Here is a 16,763-nt window from a genome sequence, read left to right on the forward strand (position 1 = left end):
AAGGAATACAGAGAAGTGACAGATTTTAAATTCTGCCGGGATTGATAGGAACATGAAACAAGTGCTGACAGAAAGTTCCACTGATTGTGGAATTGTGTAAGAAGAAACAAGACTTTTTAAGAATTATTTTGAAAGTTTATTTTTGAAGCAATAATATGAAGGACAGAAATGAAGGAAAAGTCTGTATTTTGCAGCATGTAGTTTGTGCTAATCAGCACTCAACAATGTTGCCCTAAAGAAACGCTCCAATAGTTCATTCTTCTCACTGCATTTTTACGTTTTAATGGGTATGAAGTCCACAGAATAGTAAATAATTACTTTGTGTTGGTGGTGCTGCTGCCGGCAAAACTGTGAAGTCCCTGCACACTAGTTCAGTAAATCAGTTTCATGCTTGGATAAATTAACATTAATATTGCCCTAAATCCCCTTGCAAATAAATTAAACTGCTCCCTTTCCTCCTTTGTTTTCAGTTACAGCAGGGGTGGCCAAAATGCAGCCTATGGAGTTCTACAAAGCAGCTCCAGGCTGCTTGGCTGGAGATGGAGCATCACATGCTGGGAGCGGTAATCTCCTAAATGGGTTAGCACTTTCTTGTTTGGAGTTTGTCTAGTGGGACCAACTGATGTGGTATGGTATTGCGACATAATGCTGTGTCACCCAGGCTGCCTCAAAACAGCAACAAGCTATTACTTGGTGACAAGTCATGACAAGACAGTCTTCTGGTTCCAAAAGCTGGGTGGAGTGCTAAGGGGGGTGGGGTGGGGGGGGGCCTGGGAGTGATGTTGGATGGATGCATGCACGCACAGGCTTTTCCTTCTTTAAGACAGGGAGCACCGCCAACTCTTGTGATTTTTATCATGGATCTCAGGATATTTGGTGTTTTCCTTTAAAGCCCCAGCTCTTGGAGTCGTGAGCGTTTGTTTTTAAACAAATCAGGGTGGTTTTAGCCCTCTTCATAATGGGGGGTGGGGGTGGGGGAGAGACTTAAGAAGATAAAGTAGGGTCCCAAGACGCAGCAGGCAAATACAAGGAATCCCAAACTGCTTATTTTCTAGCAGCTCCTGATTTGAGCCCAACGGTAAGTGTGCTGGGGGGAAAGGGGGCTCCTGGCTTTTGAATGCCTGGGGTTGGCAAGAGGCCTGCGCTGTGAGAGGTGGCAGGCAACAAGTCACCCCGATGGGAAGTCAGGGGAGCTGTTCAGTGTGTGTGTGGCGTCGGTGGGTGGCTGACTCGGCATGAAAACAGCCCGCCCCAGCAGCTCGTTACCCCGCCCGCAGCCAGGCGGCAGGACGAGGGCCTCGGGGCAAAGGGCCCCGCCGCGTGTGAGGTGAGCCCCGCGCGGGGGTGGGGGCTCGGAAACCAAGCGGCCCGGCCCGGCGCAGCCCAGCTCGGCCCGCCCCGGTCCCGGCAGCGCCGCCTCCTGCCCCTCCCGCCTCACACACAGACGCTTCCTGCGCGGGGCCGGGCGCAGCGGGGTCGCGGCGGCGGCTGCTGAGTTAAAGGTCCGGGGGCCGGCCTGGCGCGGGTGCAGGGGCCCCTGCTGCCCGGGGAGCGGCCCGGACGCGGCCTCCGCGGCGTGCCCGGCAGGGAGCCGCCCGAAGCGCCGAGGCGGCGAGGGCGGAACCGCCTCTGGACAGGGCCCCTCGGGCCGGGGTCGGTAAGTGAGAGGCTGGGCAGGTAGCGCGTCCCAGGCCCCGGGCGGGATCCCCGCTGCCCCCGGGCGCTGGCAGCGGAGCAGCGTCCTGGCAGCCGGAGGCGGCGGCGGCGGCGGCGGCTCCTCACATTACTGGCGGGTGAAGTCATCGTGTCCATTGTCTCCCGTCAGCTCCCGGCCGGGCCGCCAGCGGGGGGAGCCCGGGCTGCGGCGCCGAGGGGGGCGCGTCCCCCTCCCTCGCCGCACACGGCCGGGAGCTCTGCCAGGGCCGAGCTGGGGGGCGCCGCCGCGCTGTGGCCCCGCAGGGGGTGGGTCAGGCTCTGCTAGCGGGGGCCGAGGCTCCCCCTAGGGCGAGGGGGCCTGGGAATGGCCACCGGGTGGGGAGACGTTACTAGCCCCTTGTCCAGCTTTGCCATTAATCCCCAGGCGCGGAGAGACTGAGGAAACCCCCCCCTTCCCCAAAAATCCTTGTGGGGCGCCTGTAGCACCCACACCTGGAAATAGTCGCTGCGCCAGACCCAACACATGCCTCTTGAATTGAAGCTTAAAAGTAACCCCGGGTGGAGAGCGGGAGAGAGACTAATGCCCCCACCAGAAGAGACTGGATTACATCTGCTTAAGACCCATCATCTATGTAATGGGCAAGTGCTAGTGTAGACAAGCCTCCAGGGGCTGCTGCTGGCATGTTTAATATGTGGACCTTATTGGAGGGTAGTTAAGTGGTTAATGCTCCTTGGTGCCTTGTCTACACTAGCATTTTTACCAGTGGGTTTGCACTGGTGGTAATGTAGGAGCGGGAGATTTTCCCCCAAAAAGTCTGGTGTGGACACAGCCATAGAGCCTTAAAATTAGTGGGTGAGGGTGTGGTTGGGGTAGGAAAATAGAGCTGGAAACACAAACAACCTTAAAATGAAATATCCAGGGAGGACCCCCACCCCACCAAACAAATGACTGAGGGACCTGAACTGGTGCAGGTCTGCAGGTGGCATCCCCTGGGGCTCTACCCATAAATAAGGACATAAGGGGCAGCTCTGCTTGAGGGAGTCTCCTATGTCTTTTGGTTATGTTTTAAGAAGCAAGATGTAGAACGCTAGTATCTGCATGGAGCAAACAAGCAGGGGAGAAGATTGGCATTGATATTCTTGAGGATTCTTAATACAATATGACTATTTCTACATGGTGGGCACAACAGCTTTCATTTCTGTTAATGTTTTAGCGGGCATTGGTTTTGATTAGTGTTTTATATCAGCTATTCCTCAAAATGTGATGCTAATCATCACCAAGGTCAAAATTGTGGAAAGGGCAAAGTGTATTTGAGGAGTGGGGAATTGCAGGGCTGAATGCTGCAGATAGAACCTTAGATTTTCTTCTTTTATTTCCCTGGATATTTTTCTTTTGTCCCACTCACCTCCAAATAAAACTTCTAAAACAGTATTGCCAGTGGAAAGGCTGGACTTCAGCATATGGTGAGCTACTTTTCACTGTGTCCACTGCAAAGGAAGGTTTTCAGTTTAGTATTATGATTGAGAATGAAATGTTCTAATTCACTTTTTTCAAGAGATCTGTCAACTGACTTGTGGATCAAATCTGAGGAATCCAAATGGGAGTAAAATATAAAATGGAAATTGCACAAAGTGGCGAAATTCATTTGCATCTACAAAAATGGTGATGGCCTTATGTGACTGAACTGTTTTGCTAAATTTTACTCATGTTGAACTGTGAAACTGTGTTTGAAGCAGTTTATGTAGCTCAGTGCACGTGTAAATGTAGTTAAAAATCAGGAAAACGTGTAGGCATTTTGTTTTCTGTATTCCCAGAAAATTAGTGCTGTTTTTCATTTTATTCAGATTGGAAAATGAAAATAAACCAGTCAGTTTCACTTTCTCTTGCACAGGCAGTAATGCTGCTCCCCTTTGGGACTACAGTTCTACAGAAAAAGGCTTATGTTTTAAAAAAAAAACAACAACATTAGTCTTGAAATTAGAAAAATCTGGCAAACATTTCTGTTTTATCAACACCCCCGCCTCCTTTTTTTTTTTTGAACAAAATATAAATATTAAGGTAAAAAGTAGTTGTCGCTTTTAAATGATCTGAAGTCTAGGGCCTGGCTCAAGCTTTCTGCATTTCCAGCCATTCTTAGCTTTGCAGAAATGAGGATAGGTTTGATCATTAATTCTAAAATTGGGAACTGAAAAATAACTGTGTCTTATATATGCAAAATGGCAGGACTTGTATGCAAGAGTCATCAGAATTCTTAAATTTCTGTTTAGTTATGACAGCAGTGGATCAGGAAGAGGGAAGGTATTTGACGGATGTAAATGTGTACCTTTATAAAGTATGTCTGTCTTGTCCCCTGAGTTAACAAAATGTTATGACTGTTTCCTTTCTTATTTGTCCAGTAAGTAGGTTGCTCTTCCATACATCTTATTAACTTCCTTTCCCACCCTCCCCCTTTACCCTGTTGTGGTACCCACCACAATGCTCTTGCGGGCAGGACGTCTGAATCCTTCCTTAGTACTAAAAATCTTGCGTTGAGGCCAGTGACAAAGGGGCTGTGAGCTTTCAAGTGCAGCAGCTACTTTTTTTTGTACCCATGTCCTTTTATGCCCAGGTGCATTGTCTGTGGTATGTTGTTACTTTACTCTGGCCCTTGGCCTTGGAGAAATCATTCTCTGACTTGCACCCTGAATTATAATGCAGTCTGCTGTTAAGTCACCAGATTTTGGAGAAGAATTTTTAATAATTAAAACAGGAGCATAGACACACAAGCACTTAAATTCCAAAGTGTTTGGTCTGACTCCTAATCTGTAACAGGAGCCAAGACTCAAACTGATTCTTGCTTACGGTTAATAAAAGTTCTTCATAGGACCAGTTCTAATGTTCTGTGGTTGTTTACTCATAAGGGAGCTAATTTCTATTTTCCTTTCCCTCTGTATTTATTCCAGCTGTAAGTTTCCAGTGTCACTTCTGCATTAGCTGATGGAAGATGTGTAACTATGGATGAACCAATGCACGTGCACAACTTCAAGATAAAAATGGTGTTGTATGTTGAATTGCTAAGTACAACTCACTTGCACAGGGAGATAAACTTCCACCAAGAAGGTAACAAGATGCTTTAAGCTTTGTTTTTCAGTGACTTGTGATATTTTTATTTTCTGTAATAAAAGGCTACATAAATACCTAGTAGAATACAAACTTTTTAGTACACTTGATTAGTGGCAGAAGGTGACTTTTTTTTTCTTTGACTCAGACTTATATGCAATTTGCCTTCTTGATACTCAGTCTTCCATGTTTTGTGTGTGTGGTTTTTTGTTTTAATCTTGAGTGAGGACATTTTCAAGAAAAACACGAGATACGGCTATCGTTTCATTTGTAGACTTCTATTAGTGTCTGTTATATGATAAACTAAAACTACAAAAATGGGGAAAAAATCAATAGCCATATAAGTACTAATCACTTATCAAATACAGATAAATGACCCAAGCTAGGATCTTCCAAACTAAGGACCATTGCTAAAAAGAATACAGTTATGATCCCATATAGCCACTACCCTCAGTACTTTCCTTATCAGAAGGGAAGGATTGGCAACATTATTAAAATGTAACTAAATTCTGGTGTTCTATAAAAGTTTTCAGTGAGAACAGCTAACTTCTGAACATTTTTTTGAGCAGACAGGGCCATCCTTACCCAGTTTCTAGAGCTCAGGGCATAATATTCTGTGGGCTTGCGGGGCCTTTTACCAATGAAAGAGCCTTACACAGCAATATCCTTAGCCTCTATTTATTAACAGTTACCAAAACAGAATGCACATGCTAAGCATATATAATGATCACCACTCCCAATAAGGCAGATGAACTTTTCCTAGTGGCCAGTCAGGATCAGGTCATCTGGAGACTCCAGTGTCTGCATGATATAGTTGGCAGGGTATTGAGGACTGGCAGCTCTGATCTTGGGTTGTGTCCTGGACTTGGTTCCAAAGAACTTCCTTTTGGACCCCAGTTTACGTTGTTAAACTTGAGTCCTGCTTAGCTAAACCTTAACCAATCATTTTAAACTAAAGTACTACAAAACAGTATTTTTAACCAATTCTAGCCCCTTACGAAACAATATTTTATCCAATCATACCCCACCACCTTAGTTGATTTAAATCTTGCAAAATTAGTCATGCAACAGACAAACCATGCAGTTAAACAGTAGAGAAATAGGGACCATAAAAACAAAACAATAAAGAACTATAGATTACACATTCACAACTTTTGAGAAGTGGTTCCTTGCCAGACAGAATGCTATCAAACAAAGTTTTCTTTAAACACCTTAAGATTTGTTTCTTTATCTGGTGATGGTGGGTACTATTGGGACAGGAGCACCTTCTTAACAGCCCAATATTTCATTGTTTTGATGTAATTTAGATGGAGTGTGAGGATGAGACGTTCTGCTCCTTGGCTCATGGCTGCTGCTGTCCTAATGCGGATGCAGAAAAAGGCTTCAGACCTCACAAAACATGTCTTCAAAAAGACAATTGAAAGGTGCCCATCAGGAATTATGAGTTTGCTGCAGCTCTGCTTATCATAGCTTAACTGTTCATTTATATTTTCTAAGTAGTTCTTCCTGACATACACTTCATTTTATCCAAATAATCTAGAAAATACTCTATAAAACACCTTCTGGCTTTTAATGTGGTAATTGACATAGCTCTGGACTTTCTAAATCTGCCAAACAATGTTATGGCCATCTCATTTGTAGTCCACTGGATTTTCTGGCACATGGGGGATGGAGCTTTTCTTTTAAACTAAAGCTCATTGCCCTTTCCTTCAATAGTCCCACATATTTTGTGGAGGAAATAGACTATGCCCTCAAGGCTGTTTCTATGGAATTCTCTCATTTTGTCCTTTTCACAAGTTATCAGTGTCACCTCAAGTTTTGGGAATTTTTTTTTAAATGAGTATCAATTTTAGCAGTTGACTACTTTAATCAGATGATTTCATTGAGAATAGATTGGCTGTTTTAATGGAATCTGGGCAAAAATTATTTCAAGTCAGTGATGCCTTCTAGCTTTGAAGAAAAGGTACTTTACAGAATGACACTTTTTTTCCAAAACAGGAAAAACTTCCTTTTCTGCCAAAGCTCCAAGACATCAGCACAGCCATGTTCCTGTTTCCATATTAGTAGTTCCTGGGAGCCAGCTTTATCCTATTTAATTTTTGGAGAAACAGCTTTCAAGGTGAATTATAATGGTTGTGAACCTCAAAGAGATCATTTTATTAAAGACTGGAGGTTTGGGCTGGAAACTGTGCCATGTGAACATGGGTTACTGAACATGGGGATTTTACAGTGCCTATCAACTTAAGGGAAGCTTACTGTCAAGTTTCTATCATTACAGCACCAGTGTTACTTAAAGTATGGTATACCAGGAGTATTTTTTTTTTTTTTTTATTCCCTCCCTCCCCTTTAAACACTGTCTGCAGAACCTGAACCACAATCATGATGATGACGACAGTTGTAGCCCTTCAAAAAGGGGAGATGTTGATGGGGCCCTACCTAGGCACTTTACTCATCCAGTTCCCTTTCTGTGAAGGAACTGGACTTTCAGTATATTCTAGTTAACTAGCTTAGTGGTAAACAGGAATGGGCGTGAGGGAGAATGTTCACTGATACTTCTGCAGTAAATCTTTTTCTGGAGACTCGGATAAGACATCAAAGTAGAAAAATGTTTTTCCCTTGATGAAGAGGGTGGAATAAACTGATCCATTCAAACCAGATAGTTTCAGTCTTCAACTACACCAGTCCCCCAGAGCTTCAAGTCACCTTTTCAGGCTTGAGGATTTGGTGCTGTACACTGTCCAGACTTCAAATGCTGCAACTCTTCCTGTCAGTATGATCTCTTCTTACAGTCCCTCTAATTCCGTGACACTTTAATCACTGAACAGCCAGACATGGTAGAAGTGTCTTTTCGGTTATAATTGGACTGACCGCATGTTATAACAGAAACCAGCAGGCTGTTTGGAAATCCACTTAGGCGCCAGGATGACCTAGGCCCTTCGCTTCATCGTCTAGGTAAGCATACTAATGCTGGTTGTCCTGTCTTCCAAACATGTAGCACCACAGGGACATCTGACTTTGAACGGATGATATGTCTGTAGTGGCCTAGCCCAATTGGCAAGGGGATTGAAGAGTAAAGCCCATCAGGAAACTGGTTCTTTTGGTCAGTTGTGCAGAAGTATCCTCGCTTTCCCCCCCATCTGCTCTTCATGTTTCCAGAGCCAACAATTTTACAATAGACTTGCTGATTTGCAAACAAGTTCAGCTGTGAGATCTGAGTTTGGAAGCTAAATTCTTTAATCTTGACCAATTAATAATGTATCTTCAAGGAAGATTTCTTTTCCACAAAGGAATCAATGTCCTGCCTCAAATACCTCACCCTAGGAGATCTAAATCAGTACTCATTCTTTATTCTGTTGCTGTTCAACCTAGGAATATGCTGCTTATTTATTACTTTTCTCCAGGGAGTACTTTGCACTTGTCTCAGCTTCCTACCAAAAGTGATCTTTTTCCCCTGCTTCCACATAAGGGTATAGCTATTTACTTTTGTAGCCTTTATAAATTAAATAGCAAGATACTTGTATTTTGTTTTAATATTAGGAGAGCCTAAATCATGTCTCCAGAGGAAGTCAGAAGCCCTGTTCATTCAATTTGAAGGTCATAAATGGAGCTGCCACATTTTCAGATTATGTCTAACCAAATGGACCCTGAATGGTATCCACAGCCTACAAAGCCAAAGTGCTGGTGTGCCTGGGAATGTGTAAGATTCCCCATTCAACCATCCTAGGCTAGGAGAATAGAGAGAGGAACAGTGCAAAGCTACCTCCTGGTGATTCTTCCCCATTTTCCAAAACTCTGTGGACTTAAATGTCTGTACCTGAACTGATACTGCATTTGGTCACTGGATGCCAAGAATATTTCTCAGAGTTCCTACCTGACTAGTTGTTCTTCTTGCCACCTTTGCTTGTTCTCCTTTTTGTTGCCCAGGTTTACATTTTCTTGTGTGGTGGACTTCTAGTCACAACTCTTATCTGCATTGGTGGCAGCGAGTCACAGAAAAATGAACCTTTTTACCTCTTCTGTGATCTGACACCATTGCAGACACCCAACCAGAGTAAGAGTACAAGAAAGCCTCCAAGTCTCAATGGAGGAATACAGAGTTTTCACTATTAACAATTAAGTGACAATTCCAGGATAAAGTAGATCATGGATTAACTAATTTGTTTTCAGCTGTGGAAAACTCAACAGGAATAAAGAGACGGATGCACCCTTCCTTGTAAGAATGCAAACTATCTTCACTGGGACAGTCTGCACCTTGCCTGACTAAGGAAGGAAGAACAAAAACTCTTGTTTTCAGCACTTGTTTAGCCAGATCATAGAAAACACCTACACGGATAAATTTCTCCTATATTGCCGATTCAAGGTATTAGACGTTATTTGATTAAAAAAAAAAATGTTCAAATCATGGTTTCCACAATACTTGTGTTTTTTGTTTTCACTACCTGCAGTATAACTAGTGTACTTTTAAAGCCAGATCTTTTGTTTTCAAAAGACTTGCAAGGAAGGTCATGCAATAATACTGCAGACCTGATTAGGTTTTTTTAGTTAGGTGATTAACATTGCCGGGGGCTTACTAGGCCTGAAAGTAGTGCCATTATGATAGAGAAGATGTATGGATAACTAAGCAGTAAACTGCAGTAAGGTATATTCTATAGGCCATATTTTTTTTTTTTTTTTTTTTTTTTTTTTTGGCAAAGCTTCTTTGACTTCATTGCAGTTATGCTTTATTTAGCTCTATTTGGCTATTGATTCATGCCTTTGGTTTGTGCTGCCAACCACCAGAGCAGTGCATCAATAGTAAAGAAATGCATATCTTTGACATGTTTTAGTGCTACTGAAGTACATCAAAAATATAGCGGACAGTTTTGATCATTTAATGGTAGTGTGTTTGGGGATTGAAAGGAAAACGATTTCACGATGCTTAAAAAATTTTCAGAGAAAAAGTTAGAACTCTAAAGGGAGCAGGGCTGGGGGCCTCCAGTTTTCAATACAGTAGACAATATGGCAGTGGAAGTTAAAGGAAGCTTAAGTAGATTGTTAGAGATACTCAATCCTGAAAAGATTGAGGCACATGCTGAACTTCACTCATGCGAATAGTCTGTTTCAGGTCAGTGGGATGACTCAGATATGTGAAGTTGAACTTGTTCCTAGGTGTACACTTTTCTTTATCAAAATGGTCTTAGACAAGGAAGCTCCGAGAGATGAATGACTGGAAGATAAACCAGTTTGAGTGACTTCCAGTTATGTGCATTTAATTCATTTGTCAGTGATGAGCAGTACCAGTGTTGCATTCATTAGTAGTTGGTACTTTACTCTCAAATCACCAGAAAGGCCAAACTAACTAATCAGAGTATGGCTTTGAACAATAATTCTCCTTAGAGTAATTTTACATGTCTGTGCCATAGTAGGTGTGTGTGTGCCTTTGGCAGAATTGTCAGAGGACCTTTTCCCCTCAGCAGTACCGGTCAGGGCAGCTCAAGTGCCCTCCATCACTGTGCACCACTGCCTGCTGGTATAAGAGGGCAGAGCTGCCCCCAAGTCCACTCGGTTCCTACTGACTGCCAGTGATGGTTGTTGAAGTGCTTCCAGACTTGCTATTGCAAGTTCATTTCCTTCACTCTTTGTCTGTGTTATGTTTCTCACTTAGTAGTTAGAGGTTTTACCCAATTTTATTTTTGATATTAGAGCTATGCCTCACTCTCTGGGGACCAAGTCCTGCTGGTTGTATGCCAGACTGATGCCAGTCAGTGACCCGCACCCCAATTGCCTGAATTTTCTGTCTGGGGGTGTCCCACATCAGTGACAAGTATCACATTTGCAGAGGGTTTAAGGCTCGCTCAAAGACAGAGCAGCAAAACTTAAGTGTCTCCTTATGGAGGTGGCACTTTGCTCTCCATCGAAGCTGTCCGGTTCAGAGCATACTCAGAGTATGGTGATATTGGAGCAGAGTGTGCCTCCCAAGATGTCTTCAGCACTAAGTTCTATGTCTCCAGTACCGAAGAAGAGACTCAGATCTGAGAAGGACCTGGTACCTCGTCCAGCTAAAAGCAAGATCTCTGGGAAGGACTCTGAGGGGAAGCTTTCCCTGGAGTGTTCCTTTGCTGCAAAGACGAGTTAGTCAACTCCAGAACCTGTGCCAGGTCCATCGAGGCCAATCCCTGAAGTTTCTATTTGTTAGACCCAAGACCCAGTCCTGGTATTGATGCCAGCACAAGCATATGCTTCTACAAAAGAATTACTTAACCTTTCAGTACCAGTGTCCCCATCTATGCAGGAGGGATTTCAGATGGTATCCGTGACTGTAATCCGTACTCTAGCCCCACAAGAACATTCAATATCAGTGCTACTTCTGGTACCTAGGAGGCCAGTATATTCCAAGGGCAAGCCGCAGTTAATATGCCCGGTAATGCCACCTCTGGGTTTGGCTTACTTGTCTCCTGTCCACACTGGTTGTGCTCCACCGTGATTGCAGGACTCAGTCATCTTTGTCAGATTCAGAAATGGGGCCCACCACCATGTCTGTGGCCGTTCTGGACACTATGGGGTGTCCCTCCCCTTGCTAGAACCTCTCCTCACCTGTCTGACTTGACCTCCTCAAGGGTGCACCAGGTTCATCAGTACCACAGACCGGGTTCTTAGATAACCGGTACCATGCAACTGGCAGTTGCTTAGACAGCTTCTCCACTGAAAGAGGCAGATCAACCATTGCCTCAGTGTCCTGGTGTGTGTCCTTCCTCATCTCCAGATGAGTTTGTAGAAACGGTGAGCAATTTTTCCCCCCCCACCACCAGAGGATTACAGGGCTCACAAAGAACTGCTTAAAAAGGACTCAGATATTCAAGCAGAAGAGGTTCACCAGAAATCCCCCAAGCCAGTAGACATTTTAGCTTCTGCGGGACTCTCCCAAGTGATGCTTCTGATTAAGCAATTCTGGAACCAGTTTAAATGCTTTGGCAGACCCCTTCTACTGCCTTCATTGAAATAGACAGAGAGGAGATACTTTGTCCTTCTAAGGGCTTCAAAGACCTCTTCTCTCACCTGCCCCTTGGGTGGTGGCAGCAGCTGAGTAGCGGGAGAGGCAGGGTCTCCCTGCATTGACTCCAAAGAGTAAAGAATCAGAGGCTGGACCTGTTTGGTCATAAACTTTGACAGAAGGGCTGCAGCAAAGAATTGCTAATCAGCAAGCTCTCCTAAGTTGTAACAACTTCACCCTATGGGAACACATAATGAAGTTAAGCTACAAGAGAACTCCAGGCAAGAGTTCACTCTTATGGTAGAGAAGAGTAAGCTGGTGTAAAGGACAGCTCATCAAAACAGTTTGGATGCAGCAGACTCAGCAGCCTGTTCCATGGCATCTGTTATTTATATGAGGTGGTGTTCATGGCTGTAATTCTCTGGTCTCCCTCTTGTAGTACAGTAGACCATCCAGGATTTGCCATTTGAGGGTCCATCCCACTTTTTGGAAAAGACAGACGATAAGCTGCGTAGCCTAAAAGATTCAAGGGTAGCACTGAAATCCCGTGGAATTTACACATCAGCAACGAAGAGGAAAGGATTCCACTCTTAGTAGGCTCATAGATATAAGAGCTTTATACCTTGGCCCCAAGACCTGCTGAGAAAAAGGTGCAGGAATTACCGGAGGTGATCACTACCCCCATCGTGCAACAGCAGGTTCCTCTCGACCAACAGCACAGTCTAAACATGCATTTTGACAGGCCTGTCAAGGGCAGCATACCAATACTTGCAGACCGATCTGTTCCTGCCAGTTATCTATCCCACTTCCTCCATACTTGGACTCATGTCATATTGGATCGCGCAATCTAAGCATAGTGGATCTGGGGTAATCCCTTGAATTTGTTTGTCCCCAGCCTCTCTTCAGGGATCAGTCTCATGAGACTGTTCTTCAACAGCGGGTCCAATCTCTCCTTCTAGCAGGAGTAATAGAGGAAGTTCCTCTATTCCTCAGGGGGAAGGGTTTTTATTCCTCTACTTCCTTATTCCTAAAGCAAAAGGCAGTCTGACCTATTTTAGGTCTAAGAAAGTAAAGTTTTGCATTGTTACACCTAGCTCCCCTCATTCCTTCCGTGGAACAGGGCAACTGGTATGCTGCCCTTGACTTAAAGGGCACTTACTTCCATACAGTGGTCTGTCCAGACTGCTCCAAGTTCCTCAGGTTTGTAGGCCAAATGGAAGCACTGTGAATTGGTAATGTGTTCCATTAGCTATCGGCAACCCCTCTTGTTTTCACAAAGTGTGTGGAGTCAGTAGCTGAATATCTGAGAAGACTGGGAAACTGTGTATTCCCTTACTTGGGTGACTGGTTGGCGAGGGGCCAGTCTCACTTTCAAGTGCTGTCCAGCATGGCAATCATTCTGACCACCTTCAATGCATTGGTCTTACTCAGTTAAGACATATCAATTCTAAAACCTGTGCAAAGAATAGAGTTTATTGGAACACTCCCAGGTGCTATACAAACCAGAGTGTTTCTGCCCCATTCAAGATTCCAAGTGCGCCAAACCCTTTTATTGAATCTAAAAGCATATCCCATTACTACAGCACACATTTGCCTCAGACTTCTGGGGCAGATGGCAGCATGTACCTCTCTGGCACAACACACCAGACTGCTCCTCAGGAGGCTTCAGGGTTGGCTGTCTTCAGTCTGTGTCCCCCATTGTCATTGTCGAGACAGATTATTTCTTGTTCTAGAACTAATTTTGTCCTCTCTGGACTGGTGGACAGGTCCTCAGAACATTTCTACAGGAGTCCTTTTCATTTCTGTGCAGCCATCGCTCACAGATGTCTTGTCTCTGGATTGGGAGAAACGCGTATCGGAACCCTACAAGCGCAAGGGATGTGGCCCTCACAGGATCTGAGGACTCGTACAAACATCTAGAAACTACAGTAGAACCTCAGAGTTAAAAGTATCAGAGGGGTAGCCATGTTAGTCTGTATCCACAAAAACAACTAGGAGTCCGGTGGCACCTTAAAGTCTAACATTTATTTGGGCATAAGCTTTTTGTTTTTTACCCACAAAAGCTTATGCCCACATAAATCTGTTAAGTCTTAGAGTTACAAACACTTCAGAAATGGAGGTTGTTGGTAACTCTGAACAAAACGTTATGGTTCTTTCAAAAGTTTACAATTGAATATTGACTTAATACAGATTTGAAACTTCACTATGCAGAAGAAAAATGCTGCTTTTAACTATCTTTTTTTAAAGTAAAACAAGCACAAACCATTTCCTTACCATGTCAAATATTTTTTTTAAATTTTCCCTTTTTTTGCCATTTAACACAGTGCTGTAGTGTATTTGCTCTTTTTTGTCTCTGCTGCTGCCTGATTGTGCATTTCCAGTTCCAAATGAGGTCTGTGGTTGGCCAGTCAGTTTGTAACTTTGAGGTTCTACTGTATGTGCTACCCATCTAGCCTGCTCAGCCTTCTGTCCCCATGTTCTCGGGGGGAAATCTGTTAGTGTTTACATAAACATAATTTCTATATTCTCTATTAACAAACAGGGAGGGGCCACATTCTTCCCAACTGTGCCAGAAGGCAATTCTGCCTTGGGAGAAGTTGGTGGATCGCTTAAGAAGGTCTTCAATGGTCATTTCATCTGACTTTGGCCAGGCCCATCTTCCAGTTGTGGGGAGTTCCCCACGTGGACCTGTTTTCAACAAGGGTCGACAGAAAATGTCATTAGTTCTGCTCCCAAGGGGGGGGGTCACAGCATTAGGGCTTTGATGGATGCTTTCCCGCTATCATGGATGAATTCCCTGTTGTATGTGGCCTTTCCTCTGATACCATTACTATCAGGAGTCCTGTTCAAGTGCAAGCAGGATCATGCTTGCTGCATGCATATAGCAGCAGCATGGCCTCAACACTGGTTCTCATCTCTGTTAGCGTTATTAGTGAAGCTTCCTCTACCCCTCCCATTAGATTCAGATGAGATTTCTCAGGACCATGGCTGTTTGTTCCATCCCAGTTTACAGGCCCTCCACTTGACAGTGTGACTGGTTCCTGGCAAGCACCATTGGGAATGGCTGGTTTGAAGAACATTTCAGAAGGTGCTGCTTTGTAGCAGACAGCCTTCAATTAGGCATACTTATCTGGCCAAATGGAAACATTTTTTAGCTGTTTTCAGCGGAGAAATGTGTGTGTCTCCAGTACATGCTTCCATTAACCACATTTTGGATTATCTATTGCACTTAAAACAGCAAGGCCTAACAGTTCCATTAAAGTATATTGGAGTGATTTTGGTATTCCACCCTCCAGTGGGTAGGTAGTAAATAACTCCTCCCCCCCCGTAACTATTAGATTTCTAAAAGGGTTGTACAGACTATACCCTCCAATACAAGAACCTGTTTCCCCATGGAATCCTTGTGGCACCTTAGAGACTAACAAATTTATTGGGGCATAAGCTTCCATGGGCTCTAGCCCCTCTGAAACCCGTTTTCCCCATGGGATCTCAACCTTGCGCTAACAAAATAACAGGGCCTCTCTTTGAACCTCTTGTGGCTTGCTCCCTATTCCGCCCCTCTAAGAAAGTGGTGTTTTTGGTAGTGATAACCTCAGCAAGGAGAGTGGGTGAACTGGGAGCCTTGGTTTCCAGACCCTCCTTATACAATTTTCCATAAGGCTAAAGCTTACATTTGCCCTTACCCAGAATTCTTGACAAAGGTGGCTTCCAATTTCCACATTAATCAGGCAATGTATTTACCAATGTCTTTCCTGATGAACAGAAGCTTCATTGGATGTGAGAGAGCAGTTATTTTTTACTTGGGCCACACTAGACCCTTTAGGTGTTCCGTGCGGTTATTTGCTGCAGTTGCAGACAGGATGAAAGGCAAACTGGTTTCAAGTTGGGATTTCCTCTTGTTGGTGCTACCAATTAGCTAATGACATACCACCCCTTAGAGCATTAGCTCATTCGACTAGAGTGCAAGCAGTTTCAGCAGTGTTCTGAGTGCAAATACCTGTTCAAGTCATTTGCAGAGCAGCAACCTGGTAATCAGTACACTCTTGCTACTCATTATACCGTTTTCTGTCAGTCCAGAATAATGCCAGTTTTAGACAAGTTGTTCTACAGTTGCTGTTCAGGTAGAGTCTGAGACTCACATTAATCTGCTTTCAGAGTAACAGCCGTGTTAGTCTGTATTCGCAAAAAGAAAAGGAGTACTTGTGGCACCTTAGAGGCTAACCAATTTATTTGAGCATAAGCTTTCGTGAGCTACAGCTCACTTCATTGGATGCATACTGTGGAAACTGCAGAAGACAGAGTTGTGTGGGGGGGGCGGAGGGTGAGAAAACCTGGATTTGTGCTGGAAATGGCCCAACTTGATTATCATACACATTGTAAGGAGAGTGATCACTTTAGATAAGCTATTACCAGCAGGAGAGTGGGATGGGAGGAGGTATTGTTTCATGGTCTCTGTGTATATAATGTCTTCTGCAGTTTCCACAGTATGCACCCGATGAAGTGAGCTGTAGCTCACAAAAGCTTATGCTCAAATAAATTGGTTAGCCTCTAAGGTGCCACAAGTACTCCTTTTCTTTTTATTAATCTGCTTGTGAGTCACCTACAGTAGAATGGATGTGCAATCACTCAAATTAAAATGGTTACCTGCCTTTCCGTACTGTTGGTCTTCGAGATGACACGTATGTCCGTTCCACAAACCCGCTGTCCTTCCCCACTCTGTTGGAGTCTATCCGGTAAGAAGGAACTGAGGAGGATCGGGGCGACACTTCCCTCTTATACTGGCATGCAGTGGTGCACATCGGTGGAGAGCGCTCGACCACCCTCATTTGTACTGTTGAGGGGAAAAAATTCTCTTGACAACTGTGCATGAGGTGCACACGTATGCCTGCAGTGGATTGGACACGTGCAGCACATCTCAAATAACAAGAGTTACATTAAAGTAGGTAACCATTTTTTGTCTAAAGCCATACTTTAATATGTATTTTGCAAGAACTTCAGTTTCTGTAAAATATATGAACTTTGTTTTTCTTTGCTGTA

The 16,763-nt window shown here is 44.1% G+C and overlaps 1 protein-coding gene across 7 annotated transcripts in view; it reads left to right on the plus strand.

Moving 5' to 3' along the window:
- The first annotated feature begins 483 nt into the window (after window positions 1-483).
- Window positions 484-16,763, plus strand: part of RNF19A (ring finger protein 19A, RBR E3 ubiquitin protein ligase) — a 94,074-nt gene continuing 77,794 nt past the window's right edge. For 2 of the 7 annotated variants that reach the window (XM_074944040.1, XM_074944033.1), the window contains exons 1-2: window positions 1,547-1,657; window positions 4,600-4,756. The gene's annotated coding sequence lies outside the window, so the exon portion shown is untranslated. Of the gene's footprint in view, window positions 580-1,226; window positions 1,328-1,546; window positions 1,658-4,599; window positions 4,757-6,063; window positions 6,181-8,923; window positions 9,117-16,763 lie in introns of those variants that run through there. The other 5 variants (XM_074944037.1, XM_074944038.1, XM_074944039.1 and 2 more) reach the window with 5 other exon arrangements.

Source organism: Natator depressus, chromosome 2 (genome assembly GCF_965152275.1).
Source record: "Natator depressus isolate rNatDep1 chromosome 2, rNatDep2.hap1, whole genome shotgun sequence".
Classification (NCBI taxonomy): Eukaryota; Metazoa; Chordata; order Testudines; family Cheloniidae; genus Natator; species Natator depressus.